The 13600-nt window shown below is 30.6% G+C and overlaps 1 long non-coding RNA gene across 2 annotated transcripts; it reads right to left on the bottom strand.

Moving 5' to 3' along the window:
* Positions 1–7081: 7081 nt before the first annotated feature.
* Positions 7082–8166, bottom strand: LOC142515962 (uncharacterized). 2 transcript variants are annotated; one of them, XR_012811791.1, is made up of 2 exons: positions 7737–8166; positions 7082–7569 (listed from the first exon to the last, which is right to left on the bottom strand). It is a non-coding gene; the product is annotated as an uncharacterized LOC142515962 (long non-coding RNA). The 2 variants fall into 2 exon arrangements; XR_012811785.1 differs by having other exon boundaries at positions 7082–7455.
* Positions 8167–13600: the final 5434 nt, after the last annotated feature.

Genomic DNA, 13600 nt, shown 5'->3' with positions numbered 1-13600 from the left:
CGAATAAAGTTGCGGAATTTTATCACCGGTAATGATCATTGGTCTAAGAAACCATTGAGGATCAATTGTGATAATGAAGCCGCTATATTATACTTAAAGAACAACTGAAACTTGTCAAAGTCAAAATATATTGATATGAAGTTTTCAGTTGGAAGGAAATAATTCAGAGTGGTTATGTGTCAATTGAGCATGTTATTGCAAACTCTATAATTGCGGATGCGTTTGTCATGGGTTGGCCACCCAAGATTTTTTGGTCATGAGACACACATTGATGTTGTCCGTATAGTTGATATGTATGTACAGTGAGAGTTTGTATTCGATTTAAGCATTGACTCATTTGACATGATTTGAGTTTCTGTACAGACTAAGGTTTATTTGAATTACTCTGAAATAAAGTGATAACTTTCATTGCAGTTTAGCATTTGGTTGAAAGTCTGTTATTGGACTCTTTGAGTCATTAGGAGGACCAGTTGAAAATACAGGTTTTATTCTGGGATCACATTTATGTATTTCCATGCTACACATCCATACTTGATCTATGTTATTGATTATGCTAATATTGTGATCATTGATGGGTCTAGTGATTTTAAATGTAGCGATGACTGCTTTGGTTCAATATTGGTGTAATTGATAGACCAGATTGTTAAGGAATATTTTGGTTTAGATAGCAAGAGCTCAATCCAGTTTTTGCATGTACAATATCCAGATAACTTATGTGGCCCAAGTGGGAGATTGTTGAAATTATTTTGTGGGCTCACATAAATTAATTAATTGTACATGGACAAGCTATCTATAAAGGACCCAATAAAGCGATCTAATTAATTATGGGTTTCCAAAGTATTAAATAAATTGGTATGATCCACCTTATGTGTAGAAGCCCAGCCCAATTAGGTCTTCTATGATGGGTTGAAGACTGCTAAGGTTATATAAGGTTATGGTCTCCAAGGCACAGAGAAAATAACACAGAATACATACGATATACGTATTCTAGATCTCTCTCATTCTCCCATCAAAGACAAGAATAAGGTGGTCAATTCTCTGTTGCCTTGGAAGATCCATAACTCTGACGCTATATCAATCAATGGATTCTGGTACGTATTAACTGTTATTTATATTTTCTGATAATTCGACATGAATTTCTGACGTGTTGTGATATATAGATTTAATCAGATAATTTATATATTTATTTTATTAAATCTCCAACAGAACGTAGTTTTCTCCTCTGAAAACTTTGGGTTAGTTCATTTATTATGGTTTGATACAAATTAATCTTTGGGTATAAAATTCAATCAGCTAAAACTAGCTTACCATATGACCAAATTTTTCGTTCATGGACTTTAAAAAGAAAATGACCATTTTAATTTTATATTTTTATTTTTTGGTTTAATATATTGTCAGATTTAAATCTTAATTTTGTATTTTTCATTTTTCTATGATTTTAATGTTTTTTTCATTAAAATGTTGATGTCATATAGCACCCTTCAACATTACATATACGTTATGTTGAAAGAAGAACTAAAAATGTAAAACAAAACAAATATAGCAGTCTGAGATTGAAATCTGATCACTTCCGAACTTTCTGCAAGAGACCGGAATCAGCGCACGTCGGTATCCCATTAACAGGGCCGGCCCTTTCCAAGGGCAAACTGGGCCCATGCCCAGAGCCCCATTTTGATTGGGGTCCCAAATTTTTTTAATATATATATATATATATAATAGTATTGGGACCCAAATAATTACTTTAATTATATTATATATATAATAAGACCTAAATATGATAAAAAAATTATAACAGCAGCATTTTCAATACTCAAATCGTAAGACTCAATTTTCGATTTCGGCGGATGAAGCTATACGATCTGACCAATCTCTAACCTCCATTCCAATTGTCTTTTATCATCTCAATTTTGTTTCAGTACTCATCGTTGCTCCTCGTCATCCCTTAGTAAATTTTTTATCGTCGAAGATTAGAGGTATGAATTTTCAAAACCTAATTTTGAAATTTGGGACTTTTGTTGAATTTGATTTTGAATTGCTAAATTAACTGGTGTTAAATTAAATTAGCACATGCATTTTGAATTTTAATAGTTCATTGTGAATTTTTTTGGATAATTTTATAATTATGAATGTGAAGGATAATTCTTTATAGTTCAATTATTTTTTTGTTGTTGTTCTTGGTGTAGTATCACTTGAAGAAATAGGATGCCTAGAAAATACCCATCTGGAAGTTCAAAAAGGAAAAAAAAGCAAACAGAAAAGAAGATGACCCAATCAATGAAAGGCTCTATGGATAAGTTTGTTTTGAAAGAAACGAGTATACTTTGATTTTGTTATTCAATTTTTTTAATATACATTTGAATTTCGAATCAATACAAGAGGACCATATTATAAGTTTCGCCCAGGACCTCTTTTTTCTTAGGACCGCCCCTGCCCATTAACAGCGTTGTATGATTACATCAAGCAGCTTGCTTTACCCTGCTGGTTGCAACTTTTGAATGGTGGTTGATACGTATCTGCCATATCTTGATCAATTACCTAATAATATAACCGAGACCGCTCAAGCTCTCCTTCCACACAAGAATCATCGCTACTTTTATATAACTAATAGAGGTCTTCTCCTTTACATGTTAAAGATGAGCGTACACAGCTTCTAAGCCATTCAATTCAAGCTCAAAATAATATTTTTAACATTAAAAATAACTCGACCTATACTTAAAATACATTAAAATATTATTTTTTAATGAATAAATTAAGTAGGGGTTATGTTCCACAAAATTGATCCCTGAAACTCAGGAAATGATAAAATAAATTTTTAGAGCGATTATTTAAAAAAATAATTTTATTTTTCAACGATGACTCGTCGATAAAATAAAAAATTTAATCAATCACTTAAAATAAAATAAATTTGGAAATTTTTTTATCTAATGAACATACATTGAAGAGACTATGAGAAATTAATTAATTATTCATTAATTGTCATTTAAGTGTTAAATGTATACGTACACACACAAATTGTACCGAGTTTACATTCTTGTTTTGGGGTTGGGCCTATAAGAAAAACTGGCCCAGGGTTGAGCATCACAAAGAAACCTGTATTGGTCCAATGCGATTTTATAATCTACTTTTGAATGGGCCTTTCTTAGGCACAATGTCCTACGATAAGGCTCTTCTGGAATTTGTCTGACAGGTTATCAAGGCCCATTATTCAGTAATTGCTAAATTTAATTTCTTTCGACATATATTTTGTGGGAGAAATATAGTGCACCATTTACTAAATATAATTTATAGTGTAAATTTAATTATGTATATTAAGAAAACAATTGAAACACGGTGTTTGAGCTTTTATGTAATTTTAAATATTCGAGTTACACAACACTGTTACCACCAGTCATAGTTTTAAGTAAAACGGTAAATGTTTGATCATATTATTGATATTAGAGCTTAGGTCACGTCACATGTATGATGGCAAGTGATGCAATTATTTGGATCAATAATTATCTCTATTAAAAAAATAATCACGATGTGGATTGCTAATTAACTTTTTGACGAAGATGTCCACTAGCTACGTTCCAAAAATGTACACTCTCAAATTTTTGAGGGATTGCAAATTTTTCATCGATCGTTTGATTCGAGGCTTCCCACATTATTATCCAAACTAAGTCTTTTTCACGTGTGGAAATAACCTAATTTTTCTTCTTTCGTGTCACTCAGTAAATGGCTATAAAATGGCAGTAGCTGGCCACTTGGCAATGTCTGCCTAATCCGACCATAGCTTACGTCTGGGAGAAAAAATGTACCAACTGTGACTTCCTAGTCTACATTAAATTGAGCAAGAAATGTAAAAATAAATGAGGATATTTGCACAAATTTTTTTCCCCTGATTTTTAAAACATGTAGTTCTAAATTATCATTAATTTTATACAAGGACTTGTCTTAAAAATTATGAATAAGGGGTTATGACACGGGGGTTTTTAATTCTATTTGTGAAAAAAAAAAAATCTGAATATTCCTCCAACCATGACGGCCTTGTAATCATAGTAAACGAGTATTTGATACAATTTGTGATCGTTTTCAAAGTTATCGTACATCAAACTGTGTTAGTAATATTATCCTTAATGTCTGAATTTTTAGAAATATAATACAGTTTTTATTTTCCATTATAAATTGAATTGGATAACCCTTGTTGATTTTATTGATACAATTATTTAATTCATCGTAGCCAAAACAAACAATAATTCTCATTGATGTGAAAATCCAAAGCCTAAACCAAATGTTTGGATTGTTGTATAGTTCAAAAAATTTAAGTTATATCGTTATCACTCGATAAAAATATTGAAAAATAGACAATTATTCGATTATACGATTGATATTAGACCAACATCGTGTGCTCAATTCTCATGAATTTTTATGAACCAATAAATGTTACTATGGGGAGGAGAAACGACCGAAATATAGCACTCGTGCAGTATATGAAATTTGAGCTGCATTGTTATTGTTATTCACTAAAAAAAAATTGGTTAAATGACACTCGAGGACGAAGGAACTAACCCTTCTTGAAAATTTTATTTTCAACAAAAAAATGTTTGTCAAATTATATGACCCAAATGAAATTTGGAGGAGTCTCCTATGGTTATCGTCCGTACGCTTGAAGCCCACGTATTTTTTTATAGGCAAAAACTTGTGTGAGACGGTCTTATGAGTCATATTTGTGAGACGGATATCTTATTTGGGTAATCCATGAAAAAGTATCACTTTTTATGCTAAGAGTATTACTTTTTATTGTGAATATCAGTAAGGTTGACACGTCTCACAGATTAAAATCCGTGAGACGGTCTCACATGAGACTCAATCTTTTTTATATATATATTAATATATAGTTATAGACATGTTTATTTATTAATTTTTTCCGTACATATGTGAATATATATATATTTACTTTATTCGATGTGAAATCGGAGCAAGTTGTTAGCCTGTTTAATCGTGGCATGTCGTCCCACTTTCTTCACCATCGTCATTAATACATTTAACGAAAAAGGCATATTTTCCATAATTATGCTAGGCCATTTGTCTGCTTAAACAATAAATAATAAATTAAAGAGAGAATAGCTTTTTATTCATTACTAATTTGTTGTCGGTTTATTAAATTTTCAAAATTTGTCTTTAATATATTAAATTTTAATTTTATTTATTTTGATCTAAATTCTGGTGTAGGACAAAAAATTATGACGTGAATTCGAAATTGTTGAATTGCCGTATTTCATTTTAGTCATTGGACTAAAATAGTTAAAAAAAAATTAAAATTAATGTATCAAAACTAAAATTTGAGAACTTAATGAACGAGTTAATTGACAAAAAATCCATATCTCTAATTCAATTCTCATTTTTTTTATTGCATAAGTTAAATCTTCTCAAAAATTTAAAATATGCTTTCATGTTAAAGCTTATCTTTCAATTTATTAGTTTTCATGTGCAAGGGGGATGGAATTTAATTTTTTGTAATTTATAAAACCAAAAATAAAAAGATTTATAATGGTCATCAGTTTTTGGTATGGTCCCGATCTTGGAAAATGAGAGAGGCTTGTACTTGGAACACAAGCAAGAAATGATTACAGCTAAGTACAAAGGATTTGTACTACGAGGTATATATATATATATATATATATATATATATAGTGAACAAATTTAAAATATATTACGCAATGAAGTTAGGTCAGGACATGGAAATAAAGTTTTGAAGGACTACGTTTGTTGTCCCAATATTTCATGCTAGCTAGTTTGACTAGTGGAAGACTAAAGTTGTTTCGAGAAAAGATCCAAAACAAAAAAGATGATATCAATTATTTTTATTTTTATTTTTATTTTTACTCATTTTATTTGAGAAAATTAAAATTAAGAATATTAACATAATATCCGGTGATAAATAAATGCAAAATGCATAGAAGTACAACTCTATTCCTTCGAACTTCTAAACCTCATTCTTTTTTCTGTTTATGAATATTAACATAATATATATTTTCATTGTTTTACATTCATATAAAATTTCAAAATCAAATAATTAACTTGTGCAGTCAACTTTGTTAGTTGTCCAACATCGGTTGGATAAAATATCTGAGAGTTTTATATATGGTCTTGGACAATCCTCCCCCATTGTGCTAGCTTTTGGGGTTAAGTTAGGTTTAAGTTCCAATCTTAACATGGTATCAGAGCTCAGGTTCCACCGTTATGTGTTAGACTACCCATAGTTGGGTCACTCGTTCTGCCCATAGTTGGGTCATTTGTAAATTTCACGCTCCAGATTGATGTTCATTCCTAGGAGTGAGGGGGTGTGTTAGTTGTCCCACATCGGTTGGATAAAATACCAGGGAGTTGTATAAATGATATTGAACAATCCTGCTCCATTGAGCTAGCTTTTGGGACTTTAAGTCCAAGTTTCAATCTTAACAAACCTCAATTTTGCGGTGTTGTAAAATTTTTTTTTCATAACTTAGAATTTAAAAGTGACCGAACTTACGAGATCCTTCTTGATTCATTTCTACTTTATCCCGCTATATGAATATATTCAAGTATAAAAATTTTGGTTTTATGTCAACGATATTTTCACAAAATATGAATATTAAAATCTGTAAGTAGTGTTTGATTGATAATAAATTTGAGTATTTCTATAAATAATTTATAGGACAAATTTCGAGCTTATAACTTAGTACGATTTCTAATCTAATTTCAATGAATTATCATGTCATCGTCATTGGAGGACTCTTGACACTCTGATGAATCAAACATGTACACGTAGCCAAAGAACTAAGACGCAACCATGTCATGATATCAAACCTAAATTAGGAAAAAATCACTTTCTCTATTTTAATGTTATGAGTAATTTTATCCATAATTAATTTTTTAAAAAAAATTTAAATGGACCTGAATTTTCAATCTTTTTTTGAGGCATAATTTCGTATCTTAATTTAAAAAAAAAAAAACTTAAATTAAATTTACTCAGATTTTTTAGATTTCAAACAAAAATTAATCAAATTAAATTATAGGTCAAGAGTGAGAAAACTAAAAATATCAAATAAAAATCAATCACACAATCTAAAATACGTACATTGATATTATTACACCAAAAATAGGTTTAAAAAAAAAATTTACACGGACAAGTAAATTTTAGGCATCTGAATATGTGTACGTAAAAAATTTTGCTCCTGAGAAAGTCATTGGCCCCATCCAAGTCTGATGTTTGCTATTTGCCAAATATCAAAAACAGATTATAACAATGTTTTCATCCTTGTCATCAAGAAATCAATACAGAGGCACGGCGATCCGCGGCGGCGCTTTCGGTCGCGGCTTCTGCAACTTCACGGCGTTTTCTTCCCGCCGCCGCGGCTCACATGGGCATGGCATTGCTACGAACTTAGGAACGTTATCGCCGGGCATTATGACTGACATGCTTTGATTCCCTTGCTGCTTCGATTTCCGAATTATATTTTTCATGAAAACATATGAATTATTAAAAAAAAAAATAGGACAAAAGAGGTCAACCAGCCATGTCTGTCTAGCGCATGTGCTCCTGGACAACTAAAGTTATGGAAATGCGTTTAATATATTGTGAGATTAAACATATGTCCTAAAATATTATTATGTATTCCATATAACATAAATCTTTCATGTAAAAATAGAATAATTTTTCACACCGAGCTATCTATTTCAAAAATAAAATAAGTTTAACCAGACTATATACTTACATCATGAGGGGACTTAGGCTTGGACGGGCCAAGATCACCGTCGGCTTCAAGATCCGGCAGGTGTGGGGAGAGAGTGCGACGGAGCTTGTCCCAGTGGTAGCAGCAGAAGAACATTCCGCTGAGGGTGAAAATGACCAAAAGAAGAAGTGCTGTGCCGAGTGGGAATCCCAGCGAAGGCCGCGAACCCAACCCGTCAGAAACCGGGGCACCACCATGTTCCATCGAACTGTGTTTCGCTTGTATGCCTTGTTCCCACTTACCTCATCAGAGAGAGTGAAGCCGCACAAATATACTTGTGTTCTTGGAAAGAACAAAAGAGTGTGCTTAATTGGCAGGGAAGATGTAAAGGTTGGAATTTTATTTAATTATTTTTTAGAGAATTGATGGATTATTTATGGCTTTTTATTCATAAAATTCCGCCAAGGGAGACGAGAAGATATTTTTCCCCATCTTAAATAGTGCGGGCCGACTGATCCTAGTAAATAAATTTAATCGTTTTCATATTCATATTTATTGAAAAATATAAACCTATACCTTTTTTTTCTTTTAAAAACTTCCCAAAAAGTAATCTTCATTTGCTAAAATAGTATTATGTAATGTATTGTTTCTTATGTTTTCGGACAAAAGATGTCATTGTTTGAGATGTACCATAACTAAAGAAGATTATAAATCTAAATAATGATGTTTGTAATAATTCATTACGGGTTAAACTCGAGTCATAACTCATATATAGTAAAATATTTAGTCTGTTTGTGTGAAACTAAAATAGATTTACACATATATAACTCATACTTCAATTAAAATATTAATAAAAAAATTAAATAAGTTGACAATCATAGAGAAAGATAACAAAACTTTACCCACAAATTTATTTGAAATACAGTTATATAAGTTTCAAAAGTCGATTTTTACTTTAAAAAAACACCCCGAAAAAATATGTGAATAAATTAGTGAACATTGGAACTGATGAAGTTTTAGATCCAAACACAACTCAAGGGAGGAGTGGACATGCGAAGTGCAATTCGATACAACACATACAGTCATACAGAATGGTACACGATTTCGGGGCCAGGGTACGGAAAGTATGTTGTGCCCCACTTTGCTTTGGTGCTACCAACCATCATCTTTATAAATAAATATACATGACTAAATGATATATATATACACGTAACTAAAATTATAATTTCAGTTGTAATCAAATTCCAGCTGAGATTTAATTAATAAAAGCAAAAATTTGTGTGAGGCGATCTCGCGGTCGTAATTTTTGAGACGAATATCTTATTTGGATCATTTATGGAAAAATATTCATTTTTATACTAAAAGTATTACTTTTTATTGCGAATATCAGTAGGGTGACCCATCTCACATATAAAGATTCGTGAGATCGTCTCACAAAATACCTAAATTTCATCGAAATATTGTTGCTAGGGAAGGCAAATACCCGTATTACGACCTCTCAAGTTTCTAAAGGAAAAAATCGAAATATCTTTTTTTTAAAAAAAAAAGAAAAGAAAAAGAGGATCCATACGAGAGAATTCAAATGGTAATAACTTCAAATATTTTAACGGTATATGATACATATCTGCAAGTTTTGGTGGAGTTATGTCTCTCACAAAACTTCTTTTGAATTTCTCTCAATTTCAACTGATAAAAAATATTATTTTTATGTGAAAAAAATATTTTTCATACTAAATATATATCGAGTCGATAAATCTTTGATATCGTCTCACAATAAACATGTCTTTTATTAAAAAATTTTGTCATTTTCTAATTATTTTATTCCTTGATAGAGATATATTTACTTCGATAAATAAACGACTGACATTTGAAATAATAACTCGATATTCAGTCTATGTATATTTATAAATATTAGTTGATTTTTCACTCAAATGTATATATGACATGTGTTTTTTTACAATGTTCTAAAAAATAGAATGCGATGTCTACCAACCTCTTATTGCCTTGTCGTCCAGGTAGCACTCAGACGGTTTTCAAAATTAATTTTTATAATATTTAATAATTTAATATATTTAAATTATTTTTAATTTTTATATTAAATATAGGGGGAGAAACGGCTAATAAAAATAAGATGATTTTTTTTTTTTAGAATTATTAAATAATTGTTTAAACCTATACGTTTTTTCTTTTAAAAACATCCCAAAATATAATCTTTATTTTATCACTCTAAGTCGTAGAATAAAACGAAATTGTGTTAAAACAAACTAACGAATCACATCTTTTTATTGAACTTTCGTTTAGGTTCTATAAAAAAAAGTAACTTTATTTTTAATAAAATGAATTTTTAATTTAAATTAAAATACCAAAAAAATTAAAATAACAAAAACAAAAAACAAAATCTAAACAACCTAGAGCCGCCTAGAACGATCTAGGCAACCTTGTCGCCTAAGCTAGCGGACTAGCTTTTTTTTCTAGGCTGCTACCATTTTTAGAACAATGGTTTTTTAACCAATAATAACATGCAATTACACTTGTAAATAGGAAATATGCACTATGAAATTAACATGCTTATCTTATAATACTTACAAGGGTTTTTTTTTTTTTTTTTAACTTTTTTGCTATTAATAACAGTACTCTTCACTTGCTAAAAAAATCATTTAAAAAAATCAAGTTTTCACTATTAATTATTTTGAGATATTTGATTTTTGATTTGAGCAAAAGGTGTGTTACATAGACCTGATTTAATTAACAAAAATTAAAAATTATTTCAAGTACAAAAATACAAAGAATTTGAAATCCGCAGAGTTCTACATTTAACATCTGAAGAATCATTTTGTTCGAGCGACGATGATATATAATATAATGATTTATAGCTTTAATAATGTGCAAAACTTGAGTAAAACAATGGACGAAAGAGCCTAAAACGGAAATGTGTTCGACAGTGAAGTGCGTACCGGGGGTACGGGTGCGGTTTCATTAGTCGCAAACAAATACAGCCTCACCTTAGAAATTTTGTAGATAGGAATCCAAGTTTGAAACGTCCATACTAGTGCGTCAATAATGGTCCACAAACTTTAATTATTTTCAACAAAACTCGGCTTTTTTCTTCAATAAAGATACTACTACCGTGGAAAAGGATTCGCAACTTTCTTTTGAGTGGAATATATACATTCAAGATTTTCTTTAGAAAATTTTGAGCTGCCAAAGGCAGCGATCCCTCTCTTAATCCTATCTCATTCCACGTCGAGCACTCGAATCATTATCCCTCTCCGAATCAAGTTCTAAACAATTACGTTAAAGAGATCAAAATACATCTTAATATATAGTACCTCTTCGTAGAACAAATAATACACATAGCAAAGACCATCATTCTGTAATTTTCTAAGTTTCGAAGCCAATTTTAAATTTGGATCTTGAGTGTATCTTACGATGTGCACCTATCCTTTTCTTGGTTCCTATAGACGACGAGTTATCACAGTGTTCAGCTAGGGTGTAAAGTGTTGTGTGATCAACAAATTTTGTGAAATGGACAATCCAAGGTGAGGTCCACATTCAGATTTAAAGAGGCAAAATCAAATCATGAAGAAATTTGACCCGTTATGGAGGAAAATAATATTTTTGAATATTACAATTATATAACTTTAAATTCTTGACATAATACTAAATATTTATGATTTATAACAAAATGCATACATCTCATATTTATCGTTTCATTATATTTATTTCTCTCTAAGTTAGAGATTGATTTTCCCAAATCGATATCTATTTATTGGTCAACTATTTTTTAAAAAAATGTCTGTTATGAGTGATATAAACAACCACAACAAAATATAACCGATCAATATAATCAATCCAAACCACAAGACCAAATCAACACAATCATCTATTCAAACCGAATATGCATTATACAAATTGTTGATAACCATTCAAATGTTGGCAAAAACTTGTGTGAGACGGTCTCACGGATTGTATTTTGTGAGATAAATATCTTATTTGGATCATCTATGAAAAAGTGTTATTTTTTATGCTAAGAGTGTTACTTTTTAAGTGAATATCGGTATGGTTGACCCGTTTTATATATAAAGATTCGTGAGATCGTTTCACGAGGGACTTACTCTAAGATGTTTGTAAGTCAATCCATTGAAAAACTCTAACCGTTCTAAACTTTAACTAATGACGTGGGGTGATGGAGGTTGAGTCCCATCGAAATCAAAGACAGTCGAAGAAAAATATGGAAAAGCATAAGGGAGATCTAATGGTTCGAGACACATTTGCATGCAACGATCCCTCTAAAACAATTGTGCGAACTACTCTCAACTTTGTATCCTCTCGTTGGACTTCTCTAACTCCACCATACGAGTCTCAACTTTAAATGACGTTCCCTTAACTCTTCTATCTCAGTCGATGAGATGCTCGGACGACCTCTGTCCTTAAAAGTAGACATAACATGAGGAAACACAGGCCTATATAGATTAATCTTGTTAAATTGAATAAATAAATAAAGATTGATGTGAGGAGGGTTAAGAGTTACCTTGCATCTATAAATATCTCATCAAAATCCCACATGAGGGTACACACAAAAATTTTAAGTATATCAAAATTTTATATTCACTATATGAGTGACATCTCATTGACAGATACACAGATGAATACGATTGGTGAGTATCATATCAAAACTCTACTTTTATATATAAATATATATATATATATATATATATATAGACTACTTCAAGAGCATAGTAATAATGTCGCAAATAGATTGTGGTGGAATATAGTCCAAATGTGCCAAAAAAATTATAAACCTGGGAACCATGCAGCTGGCCATCCACAACTTCCTTGCTTTAAAATTTTATAATGAATAATTATGGATAATCATTTTAAAAAGTAGCTTAATGATTTACTAAACAAATACAGAATAAGTACCGAGAATTTTGAAAGAATAATTGCATCTCATTTTAAATTAGTAAGGGTAATTAATCCATTCGAAAGAAATAAATATTTTTTTTTATTTAAAAAAACACATATTAATATCCAAAGAAACATAAATATGGCCCAATCCTCGACATATACGGGCCTCTTATGACAACTGGTGATCCAATCCACTAGTAGTCCAGACCATTAGGCATTTTAGTTAAAAACAAACATATATATATATATATATATATATAATTCATTTGCAGAGAAATTCCTTTAATGATAAATAAAATATAATTAAGATTTACATTATTTACTACTAGGAAAATATTCATATGATATTGTAAAACATTTTTGAGTTAAAATACTAAAAACTTGTTATTAAACCAATATCAATAAAATAAATAAATTTATTGAAATTGAGGTTGGTAAAAAAATATATTGGATCAACTATATCACACTTAATATTAAATGGAATGACCAACATTTAACACAAAAAAAATATCCTTCATGTCGAAGTTTAATAGATCATATGACTTCAATGTCTTAAATATGATATCATATTTTATACTTACAAAGAACAAATATTTACTCCACATCGTTCGTGTCATTCTACGGTAGGCTGACCCTTTGCCCTTGAAATGTGTGCCAGCCAGTCTCGAAATGCTGGTTGTGACCATGGTTGATAATAATTTATTTATTTATTTATTTTACTGAAGCAGAGTCTAACCATGGTTAAATGTGTTTTGACTCGAAGGTGGGGTCACCGGCAGTGGCGGAAGTGCACCGGCCAGCGGGTCCCCTAGACGTGGTACAGACACCGCAATATCTGATACCAAATCCCACTTAATTATTATTGAAATTGTGCGATTAATTTAATTAATTTAATATTCTCTCCGGTAAGGATACTTTATATTTTCTACCTTGATTATCATCTTATCCTTTATAATTTATATTATATGTGTATGTATATATGCGAGACAATTTTTAAT

The sequence above is a fragment of the Primulina tabacum genome, chromosome 1, assembly GCF_025594145.1.
Source record: "Primulina tabacum isolate GXHZ01 chromosome 1, ASM2559414v2, whole genome shotgun sequence".
NCBI classification, from domain to species: Eukaryota; Viridiplantae; Streptophyta; class Magnoliopsida; order Lamiales; family Gesneriaceae; genus Primulina; species Primulina tabacum.
This window is presented reverse-complemented; position numbering and strand designations above follow the sequence as displayed.